We start from the raw sequence: 12,911 nt of genomic DNA on the forward strand, positions 1-12,911 counted from the left end.
TACAAGGTTTTGTACCATAAAATACAACACCAACCCAGACAACAGATCAATTTAAACACTTTAAAAGTTTTTCCAACTTTTCCAAAGGATATAAGTTGTTAGAAGAAAGATCCAGCTCCCATAATGCAATTCAAAAGCAGAAATAAATGAGGAAATGAATCACAATATACAGAAAAGGGCTAATTTGCAGATATTTTTACAGTGTATATACTGTAGGCATCAAGAAGCTTTAAACCTTTGTGGATTTCTTTTTCCTGCTAAATACAAAACAAAGATCGAAGAATGTTGGAAACATTTAGCTGTTGACCTCCATCATATTTAAGGTTTTAGAATGATGTGATGGTGAGTAAATGATGATAAGGTTTCACTTTTGGTTGATTTGTTGACATTGGCTTCCATAAAAACTATGGAGGTCAAGGGCTCAAATCAAGTGTGAAACATGAAGACAGAGTTAAATTTATCTTGTGAACTCAATAATTGGTCAAATTATGCAGAAATCAAATGGCATTGAGTTTTAATTCACATTACACTTTGCTTTTGTCTGTTAAATGAGTCTACATTTTAAATTAAGTGATTTTAAAGTTATACTCAATATTAATAGAGGAGACCAGGGAGGGTTTAAAGGGGTATGCTGAAATTTAAAAGAGTTTCAGCTTAATTTAATTACATTTCAGTTATGCATTAAAGTGGAATTATAACTTATTATTGTGTAGATTCAAAGGGAATATGTTCATAGTACTAAATTAGTTCAAGGCACTTGATGTCTTCAAGTACCTAGCTGACTTTTAAAAATGAACTCTCCACTTTGAAATGAAAGTGAAATGAAATTAAATGAAAAATCATTTAAATAACATTTTACAACTTGCCCAGAGTTAAACAGTTCAGTTTTACCATTTTGTAAACCATTCAACCATGCTAAGGGGAAGAGTTAGATAGCCCTTGAAATTTTTTCCAGGATCATACTCAAAAACCAAGGGGTAAGAAAATATCCCAGAATACACCATCTACGATGGCAACATGGCTGCACACGGAAGTCAGGAGATGCACAAAATAGTTATATCATTATATACACATTATATTAAAGTGATTTCCTGAATATGAATAACATAAAATAACACAACTGGAATTACTACAGGAGTCGCCATCATCGATCCCATATGAAGCAAGAGATCATGATGACAAAAGAGGTGTGCAGGTGTTGTAGTGCTGTCCCATTTCTTAGGGGGAAATTTTGAAGCCCTTTCCCTTCACACTCTGTTTCAAGGGCCAAGGAGAAAGGGTTACAAAAATAGAATTGGGATTGGACCAAACTGTAAAGTTGTAAAAAGAGCATATTTTAAAAAAAGAAATCAAAGCGTTCCTTCAAAGTCCAGTTTTATAGATTATTTTGTATTAATAAATACTGACCTTATTAATTACTCTCTACTGCTGTGGAATCAACAATTCCTTTGTCTTACTTTGCACTCATTATGACGTAACTTTATCTTTAGCCCTTTGAAAAACACCTGGCAATGTCTTGACGGCCTTCTAGACAAACCTCGTCACAGGTCTCCTTATTTGCATAACATTTGCAAGTCAAATGACATTCTTTGGCTGATATCAGACCAGGGGTCTCAGCAGCAATCTATGTCCCTTCAACCTCCCAGAAACATCTCAAACTACCTGTAAAACATAGCCTACAGCACAGAAACACTCCATCACATTAGATTTACAAGTAAAACATCCAACAATAAATTTGTTTGGAACTCTTGAAAACACCATGCACTAGTTAATGGAAAATGAAATTAATTATTAAGCTAACTACACTAGGGCATTTGAGAATGCTTAGCCATTTTAAACTGGCACCATTTTCTGAGGGATTGCTTGATAGGAGTTATAAATTATTATGACAAAAGAAATTATTACAAAGATTTAAAATTAGGTTTAAAGGTTTGAAAAAGAATATAGGAAGGTCTTTAAAAAGCAAAATATTAATTATAAAAAAAAATAATAAATAAATAAATAAATAAATAGACAACAATAATGTGTGATACAATCTGGATAATGCTGTGCTATCTTACAATGGTAGGTTAACAGAAAAGACAAAAGGATTACAGAAAAAAGATTAGTTACATACAAGACAGTCACATTAGTCCCCAGGACGTACATTTATATCAGAGAAATATGATTATAAGGATTGCCAAACATATAAGAATTTGCTAAAACCTCTAATTGAATATTTCATTTTATGCAAGTGTAGATATAACATCAGATCTTAAAGCCAGTGGGATGCTTTAGGTAGATTTAAAAATATCCAGTGCAATAAAATTGTTCTGCGAGCCATTAAAGATGCAAAGGCAATCATGCTTTGTTATCTTTGAGTCAAACTTAGTTCATCAGGTGAAATGCCAAACAAAGCAAATTCTGCTCATGGCTTAAGCTGTACCTTACACACTTTAGACAATATATTGAATATAGTTGACTAGTAAGGAGTAAGCTTAGGGCTCATCCAAAACATGTGAGACAAGTCTGCTTCACCTGTGTGACACCTTATACAGGTCTTGTCAAAAGTAGAATTAAAAGAGGCTATCCTTGATCTACTTAGATGTATTCAGTGTAACACTTTAAATTGTATTAAACTCAGTCGAGCACAAGAAGTGCTACCGTTCACTCTGCTTAGGGCATTGCTCCAAGATTCCTCTGAAAATGCTACTCCCAGTTTTTTCCCACCTGATTTTAAACTTTTCTGTTCTTACAAGTTTTAAAGACATAAGAATTGTGCAGTTGAAGTCAGAATTATTAATTTTGTCCTTAAAATGTTTTCAAAAAAATAAAAACTGCTTTTATTCTAGCCGAAATAAACAAATAAGACTTTCTTCAGAAAAGAAAATATTATCAGACATATTGTGAAAATTTCCCTTTCATACGCATTTTTACTACAAAAATTCCCTGACTTTTCCAGAACTTTCAAGTCAATTTTCATGATCTAATGTTTCATGTAATATCTATATATATATACACGTGGTAAACCATAAAAAACAATGCACGTTTAAATTTATTACAGCATATCATCTCTTTAGTTTCAATTTAATAGTATATGTATATGAATAAGATGATGCTTACACAGCACTAATTATGTTTTTGGCCAAGAAAAGAAAAGTAAAACAACTAACCTCTGTTCCAGTATACAGATATTTGTCAAACTAATTTTAGATGATGTTAATAGTTTGTTAAACTAGTAATAGTAGGTAAAACTACTTCTAAAAAGCCGCGATCACACTGCCCTTTTCACTCCAGACTTCTTTAGGCATGCGAATGCAGCAGACCAGAAACCCAAGCACGTGTTTTGCATTTCACTGCATTCAAAAGTTTAAGCTTGGTGTATTCTTACCTGCGAAATCACATCACGTGATTGCGTTACACCAATAGAAGATCATTTAAAAATGAAATTTAAAATATGGAGCAATCGCTCACTTTTATTAACGTTTAATCATATTGTTTAATACAGGGGTCACCAATCTCGGTCCTGGAGGACCGGTGTCCCTGCAGGGTTTAGCTCCAACTTGCCTCAACACATGTGGCTGGGTGTTTCAAGTATACCATGTAAAATCTTGATTAGCATGTTCAGGTGTGTTTGATTAGGGTTGGAGCTAAAATCTGCAGGACACCGGCCCTTCAGGAACAAGTTTTGTGACCCCTCCCATTATCGCAGTGCCATATGACAGAATTTTGCAAGCACATCTAGTGTGACCGCAGCTTAAGACTCTTTGGACAAAAATGTCCGCTAAATGACTAAATGTAATTTCCATGAATCTTCCAAAACGTTGTGGGTTTTTCTGTTTTCCCAAAACTTTTCCAGGCTTGGAAAATGCCATGTCAAAATTCCACAGCTTTTCCAGGTTTTCCTTGATCGTACGAACCCTGACTGTTAAACATAATTTGGGAAATATTTAAAAAAGGAAAAAAAAATTCAAAGTGGTTTATTATTTCTGATTTAAGCTGTATGTTTCAGAAATAAAACCTTGTAAATAAGAGTGTTTCTAACAGAGAATCAACAGAGGTCTTTGAGGGAATGCTAGGAAATGGTTGGCATTGAGCACCAACAAAATGGCGTATCTGAAAGTAAGGGAAAAGTTTAGTATGGTGCAGATTATATTTGGAACGCAAATTATTAAAACTTGCAAAAAGACCATCGATATAAAGGTTTCAGACATTTCTTTTTTATGTTTATATGGTAGTTTGAACGAAACACCAGCTAACAAACAAACAAAACAGAATAATAATAATAATAATAATATAAAATATATACTGCAATCACTGAACAGTGGCCCTACAGTATCATTATGTCTTAATTTGCCAAAAAAGCTAAAGAATAAAGTACAACAATGGGAGAAATGTTCTTCTAAGTAATTTCTCAGTATCAATTCTTGGGAAGGAAATGTGAAAATGTTGCAAGAGCGTTGTGGATTGTTGCACTTAGTGTGGGCAGAGAATCTATGTAATTCTACACGTATGTCCCTGTCTAGGCCTTCAGGAAGCATTGCATACGCACCCAGTTTCTCTCTCAGCATGACCCTAACACACACACATACACACACTACTGGCAGAAACATGACCACCTCCTTGACACACCCTCACTCGGGTCGCTCATTTGCATAGCAATTTGCAAATCAAATGAGATTGTATGTTCTCTGTGCCAGTCCAGGGGGTAGAGATCTCCAAGTTTGTTTCACCAACACACACACACACTTTCCACTCCAAAGCCTTCGGTCTCACACTGATACACATGCAAAATGTTCCTGATGCTGATAGATCTAAAGGGAAAAACAGTAGAACAGATGTTTTAAAGCTCGGGTGCATCGCAAATCAGCTTGTGTTCAGGGATATAGGCACTGGTAAGGACCCAGGCTCTCTTAACATTGGAGTTTTACATACACCGTATGACAAAAAGTGCATTATAATGTTTATATTTTGATTATGGTTTAATAAAATTCATTCATTCAATTTCTTTTAGGCTTAATTTAAGGTCCTTTATTAATCTTAGGTCACCACAGCAGAATGAACCGCCAACTCATCCACCATATGTTTTACGCAGCGGATGCCCTTCCAGCTGCAACCCGTCACTGGGAAACTTCCATACACACTCATTCACACTCATACACTACGGACAATTTAGCTCATCCAATTCACCTATACCACATGTCATTGGAAAGTGGAGCACCCGGAGGAAACCCATGCGAGCATGCAAACTCCACACAGAAATGCCAACTGACCCAGCTGGGGCTCGAAACAGAGACTTCCTTGCTGTGAGGTGTTTGTGCTACTCACTGTGCCGCCGTGCTGGCCTCATAAAATGAAATGAGTGTTTTAAAAAGACAAACCCTTGTTTGGTATCATTATGTTTGGTGAATTGTGATTGAGTGACTAATGCTTTGTGCATGAGAACTTGATGCTCCCTGGTGTTCACAGTGCATTGCTGGATTTGTTTAGGGAGTGAATGTTTAAATGCATTTGTAATTGAAATTATGGGACGTACCAATATGGACATTTTGGTCAATACTGAGAATTCTTTTTATCTGAAAAACAAATATGAATCAGTTTGCAAAAATAAACAGAAATATTCAATAATTTGTCACAACTTGTCTTATTGGGTTGACAATGGGGTTGCATGACATTGAAATAAAACTGACATTGCGATGTTTTGTTTTTCTGCAATATATGTTGCGATATGAAAATACATTTGCAAGATGTCTTATATATAGATTGGAATGATTTACAGTTAAGTGCATATGCATAAATGTACAAAATTATACAAAAAATAAACAAAATTAGGCAAATAATAATAAATAATATTAAATAATAATAATTATTATCATTATTATTATCATTATATAATTGTTTATTTATAAACAAATAAACAAATACAATATGTATTTATAAATGAATAAATACAATTTAAAAATGATTATATTTATTATTATATATAAATAAAAACACAGATGAAAACAATAGAACAAAAATGAAAAAATAAACATTACTTTTTGGTTTTTGGTTGGACTTCAAAAGTATTGAAGTATAGAAATTTAATAATCAAATATAAAATAACACTAAATAATCTTTATTTTATTGCATTAAATAATTAACTTTATAACTGAATAAACTTTATAATGGGTGGTGCAGTGGTGCAGTGTGTAGCGCTGTCGCCTCACAGCAAGATGGTCGCTGGTGCGAGCTTCGGCTGGGCCAGTAGGCATTTTAGTTTTCATGATCTCCCCGTGTTCGCATGGGTTTCTTCCGGGTGCTCCCGTTTTCCCCACAAGTCCAAAGACATGCGCTATAGTGAATCGAGTAAGTGTTTACATTTGTCAACATTCATTTTCCCTTGACTTAGTCCCTTATTTATTAGGGGTTGGCACAGTGGAACGAACCGCCAACTAATCCGGCATATGTTTTACGCAGTGGATGCCCTTCCAGCCACAACCCCGTATTGGGAAACACCCATACACCCTCATTCACACACACACACACACACACACACACGTTTGTTTTTGTGAAAAGTGGGGACATTACATAGGTTTCCATTCATTTTATACTGTCCAAACCGTATATTATATTGCCCTCACCCCACCCCACCCCTAAACCCAACCATCACAGGAGACTGTGTGCAGCTTTACTCTCTGATTAAACTTATTCTTTAGGATTTTAGTAACCTACACATACGCAAAGTCAAGTTTGCTATGAGTTCACTGTAATACTATTAACCTTGACTATGGAAAACAATAATCGGGATAAAACAGTTTAATTGCATCACACACCTCTCTACATTTCTCTACATTCATACCTGCTCAAAGCACGGCTGCAGTAATTATTACATTAAGCCTTTTAATTGTGTTTTTAAAAGTGCAAAGCAGAATTTGTGCTGTTCAATGCATGCGCTCTAGGGATGTATGTACCCAACAAAGTAAAGAGCTAATCTATGCCCTTGATGGGGAGAACATGCAAACTCCACACAGAATTGCCAAAAGTCCTGAGACTTGAAACAGTGACCTTCTTGCTCTGAGGCGACCATTTCTCAACATTTGAATGTATTACAAACATAACAACAAACTGCGAGTGTAATATATCATATTGCAGAAGATCTGCACCTCTACTGAGATCTAGCTCAAATCTAACACACGTCACATACCCATGAGAAACAAATGTCCTCAAACATGAGATGCTTTCATGATCATGATTAGGTTTTAGTCATCACAGCAAGTCATGCTGAGTCAGTGTGTACTCACGGAAGGAGATTGTATTATTTGTGACCCAATATTTGACTTTAATTAAACCCAAAAATACAATAATTAAAGCAGACAGCTGAAAAGCAGACAAACAAGCTCAACCCAACCTACAGGTTCAGCTTACTGAAGCACCTTTTCTTTCTATTTATCATCTCTCTCCTTGTGTGGAAATCACACACACAACATCTGACCCGTGACATTAGCGGCCTGCTAGCACACAAAAAGCCGCTCTTTTTTTTCTTACGCACGCCTATTTGTAATGTTTATGATTGCAATAAGAGCAGGTGACAGAGACAGGTGTGCTTCCCTCTGTTTATGGGGGCTAATAAAAAATACATGAGACTGTGAAAAGCACAAAGTAGTATTTAAATGCACACAAACCGCAAATAAAACGTGTCTAAATGCGAGTTAGTATAAATGAAGTACTGAAAGTCATCGAAAAGAAAAGGAGCGCAGAAGCAGACATAGAGTGACAGGAAGAAAGAGAAGAGAGAAAAAAAGAAGAGAGATGGGGGCAGTGAAAAATTAACCCTTTCTTTCCCAGAACCAATGGCTTACTCATTTAAGAACTCAAATGACTCTCACTGGGAAAGTACCAAGCCTGGGCCAGAAAAGAGGTTATACACGCATACTTGTAGTATATTTGAGGAGCTCAGATGCAAAAACCTCTAAGTGCCATCGAAAATTTCTTCCAAAATATGCATTTTCTGAGACTTCTTTGTTTATGTTCACTTATTTCACATTAAAGGCAATGAAAATAACGTATTAATTGACATAAAAGGAAAATTACTCTTGCTAATGCTAATTTCAGGAGAAAAATTCAGATGGCACTTAGAGGTTTTTGCATCTGAACTCTTCATTTGTGAATTGCAAATGTTTAAATGAGTTTAGTTCTAGTCTGGGGTAATCTAGACAAGTGCAAACGGGGTCAGAGTCACAATGGGCCTCACGGGGCTTTGTGTTGAGTGTAAACAGTGCTTGTGTAACATGCACACATGAAAACAGATTATGTCCAGTGACTTAAAAAAATGTAATTTGCACCTCCTGCTGAAACTTGCATGAGGTCTGAGCTTGTTATATGTATGACACAAGTTACAAGGAGGGAAGAAAAAACACTTGTATACAGCATATATGCATGCTTACATAGTAAAAGATGTATTTCGTTAGATATAAAGATATTGAGCAAAAACATCTGACATTTGTAGGTCCTATATTAGTTTCAGCAATTTCTCAAATGAGAGGATGACTAGCCAATTATTGAAATAACTATTTTCTTTCCTATGAAAGTGAAGTGAAATTACTGAACCTAAACATAGGATGCCGATCAAACCAGAAATTCGTGCATTGTATATTATAACATGTGTATTTTTCACTATATTAGACAATCTGTGTTTTATAGGATAACATAACTTTATTTATTAGTAATTATATAGTTTCAAGTACGCTGCGGTTTTATAAATACCTTATTTTGATCTTTGGCTGTTTATCTTCTTTTCAGTAGCATGGCCTTTGCATTGTTTAATATAATTTGTATATTTTTCAGTATATTAAGGGACCAATGTTTATAAGGATAGCATAACTATTCATTATTAATTATATAGTTTGAGGTACACTGTGGTTTTATAAAAACCTTAAATTGACGTCTGGCCATCTGTTGTTTATCTTATAAGTAGCATGGTCTTTGTTTTGCTTGATATAATTTGTATATTTTTCACTATAGACCATTTAGAGGGATGTAAACAAAAAAGATGGTCCCAATGCATTTCCTGTTTTTCATTTTTCATTTCTATAGCTTCCGAGAATCTAAAAAGAGCCCCATATTGATCAATAATTTTATGATAGCTGTTTTAACATTAATTTATGAGTGAATTGCCTCTGGTTACTGTTATGAAATAGTTTGAAAACAAGGAGGAAACGTTCATGGGTCAATGACATGACCACATTGAAATGGTCTTTATTCAAAAGGACAATGTTTTCCAGGATAACATAACTTTACATATTATTGATTATATAGTTTGAGGTACATTGCGGTTTTATAAATACCTTAATTGGACCTCTGGCCTTCAGTTGTTTATCTATTGTTTAGTATGATTTGTATAATTTTTCGACAATATTAGGGACTAATGTTACTAAGAATAACATCAATTTATATTTTATTAATTATATAGTTTCAAGTACACTGCGGTTTTATACCTTACTTTGACCTCTGGCCTTCGGTTGTTTACCTTCTTTTAGGTTGCGAGGCCTTCACAAACACACAAAACGCCTCAGGAGACAAACACAACACCACCACCACCAAAAGAAAAAAGCAAATTGATGTATAGAAGCCAACAAGAAATTCTTCTCCCAGGTAAATAGGTAAATGTTGAAAATAGTGAACAAAGAGTGTGTCAGGTGATCAAAAACGAGCAGCCAATCACGTCGCGGTGTTGCTTTAAATCTTTGGCTTGACTTTGCATTGCAAATTAGTTCATACAAGTATGCAAATTCAAAATGAGACCTACTCGTGAACTTTTGTAGCCTCACCCTCGCTCTCTTTTTTATTTTTCCACTCTTATCGCTTCTCTTCACTGTATCTTTTTTCTTTTTCACTGTAAAGTGGGTTTGTTGTTCAGTTAGATATAAGTTTCAGCAGCGTTTTTTTGCCTGACGACTTCAGTCCTCAAGCGCCCTCAAGTGGTCAATTACTGTCATTCGCTTTTGTTTTTCGTGAATTACAGAACAAGTGCATTTTCATTTGTACTTAAAACATTTATAATCACTCTGACTAGTTAAAAAATTGGTTAGCTGAAAAAAATAATGTCAAATCTTAACAAAAAGAGTAAATCCCCAAAAATTGCATATTCTCAATATGAATAAACTTCTCATTTAAGATCACACTCAACATAAACCTGACATTAATACATAGATTCACTTGATAGAAATGAAAGTGGTAGAAATTTAAGTGATACAGAAATTTAAGTGATATAAATTATTTAGTGGGTATGATGGAAATTTTGTATAATGATGATCATATATTGATGATTGACAATTATATATTTATATTTTTAATTGATTGAAGTTTAGCTAAAATAAAGATCAAATGCATTATAATTGTTGGGCTATTACAGCCATGTGTAATCCCCGGCTTTCTGCAGGTTTCACCAAGTCAGATTTAAGATATTTTAAGACCTGTTCAAGGCCATTATGAATCAAATTTTAGACTTATACAGGATTAAACACAAAACATTTTTTCTGACAACCAATAGAAAAGATTTTTAATGGGCCCCTCCAAAAAAATTATAATAATAATAATAAAAATTTTGAGAAGTTTGAAAAGAAGTTTGTTATTTCTAAGCCACATATTAAATAAAGTGTCGAAACAAGCAAACTTAAGTTGTATACATGGACTTAAAAAATTGAGTTAAAAAATGTTATTCTTGTTAAAGGTTTTATTAAGATGTATTGTTGCAGATTGAATGAGTTGGATAATTAAGACAATATTTCAGTGAGTTTAAGACTTTAAAATTAGATTTTTTAAATTTAAGACCTTTTAAAGGCTTTTAAAGACCCCGTGGACAATTAAAAGATAAACTTTGTCTAACTTTTATTCAATTTCAGTTTTTTAAAGTGTATTCCTTGTGAACAGGAAGAAAATACATTGCCATTAGGAAAATACAACGGTAATAAAAATAAAAATGTGTACTAAATACAAACCAAGCATGCAGGGGAGAAATCTAAATCCCAAAAACTTTATGGTAAAATTATTCTGAACAATCCCCTGAGGGAATGATAAAAGCTTAATTATATCGAAAACTAGACCATCTGTAAAGCACATAAATGGATGCAAATACAATAGCACATAAAAAACATAAATAAATATTATTAGGGTTTTTTCCCCCTCGCCATTCCTTCGCCCCTCACTAGTTTGCTCGGATCGGAACTTGTGGAACTGCACTTTGATGGAGTTGCTCTCCAGTCCTTGAACTTTCAGCAGAGAAATTTAAACCATACTGAACTAAACTAAACTGAACTTCAACTCTGAAATCTGGACTTTACTAGAACTATGTTAAGCTGCTTTGACACAATCTACATTGTAAAAAGCGCTATATAAATAAACATGAACTGAGTATTATGAATAAAAAAAAAATTCAAATAGTAAAAATCAAAGTATGATTTGCCTTGTTAAGGTTTAGTTGTATATGGGATGATAATTGGTTTAAGGTTTATCATGGTTTGAAAAAGTCAAGGTTTTAAATAAGGTTATATCGTTCCTACGGTACATGTAAGACTTTTTTTTGTTAGCTTTTTAGGACAACAGTATCTTCAGCAGGAAAGATTTCCAAAGATGCCTTTTTTCAAGCTAATGAAGACAGCAGGCAATGATTTATTTAAATTATTTCGCATAAAATCTTTACTCTTCCAAAATATATTAAATGTTTCTTAAAATAAAATACGTTGTGTCCAAATGGGGGAAAAACGGTTTTGTTTTTACCCAGACATTTAAAAAGAACTTATTTTAGAGCAGTAATCACATTACCATGAAACCATGATATTTTTATCCATGTTTGTCATACTGTTAGAATCTTATATCGAGCAAGCATTTTTTGTTTTTAAAAGATGTCTAGATGTCTAATAGACGTCTAAGCAAAGTCGCCTTGCCTAAAACAAGACTAAATTTGGGTTGTCAGTAAAAATCTAATAGACTTGAATAGCCCAAAATTAGACTACACATACAAAGTATCTAATCTGTCTATTTGACGGCTGGTCTAGTTTTGGGCTATTCTTAGACGTCTAACAGATTTTCACTAAGTTTAGCCTTGTTTTAGCCAAGCTGTCAACGTTTAGATGTCTATTAGACGTCTATTAAACACAAAATTATTTGCTGGGTTCCAGCCCATGCCTAATACTTGCACATATCATGATTTAAATCCAGTAACTTTAGCAGGGGAAAAAATCTGAAATGTTTTTTCTAGCATCCAACCATTTTTTAAACGCTCAAACCTTTAAAGAAAAAACAAATGATGATCTGCCAATAGATACAACCCACAATCAGGCTCATTTATATTCATAAGACCAGAAAAAAAAAAAGATTTTCCTGTCTGCTAAAAGTGAGATATCATTTGTGGTTTCAACCAAAAACAAAAGAAGCAGTGGAAAACACATTTTTTTAAACAGTCTACAGGAAAACATCACCAATATTTTTTATTACTATTCTCCTGCCAACCTTAACAACAAGCAACCATATGCTACGGAAATATGGGGGCATTAAATTTAGTCCACAAGTTTCTCATTAGAGCAGGTGCACTTCTGAAGATAAACAAAAATAGAAAGCACATGCCATATATAGCAGTGCGGGTGAGACTTTACACTACTTTATTCCACTCTGAAGAGCCTCCTGTCAGGCCAACATCACAACATGTCTGACGGAAGCAAAGGATCAATCAGATTTTCGGCGTGTAACCATTTCCTGTCTCGGTAGACCAGCACATCCTCTAAATGATAACCTTTAGTTGATTGGAAGGATGTGGTTTACAGACACAACACGTCGCAATTATTCCATCAAACAGCATCCACCCACACACTTGTACGCATACACAAACGCCGGGCCTGACAACAACAGTGTAAACACGTTCTAGTGTGAGCAGGGTCAAAGGTACTTTCTTTTTT

The sequence above is a fragment of the Danio rerio genome, chromosome 23 (assembly GCF_049306965.1).
Source record: "Danio rerio strain Tuebingen ecotype United States chromosome 23, GRCz12tu, whole genome shotgun sequence".
Taxonomy (NCBI): domain Eukaryota; kingdom Metazoa; phylum Chordata; class Actinopteri; order Cypriniformes; family Danionidae; genus Danio; species Danio rerio.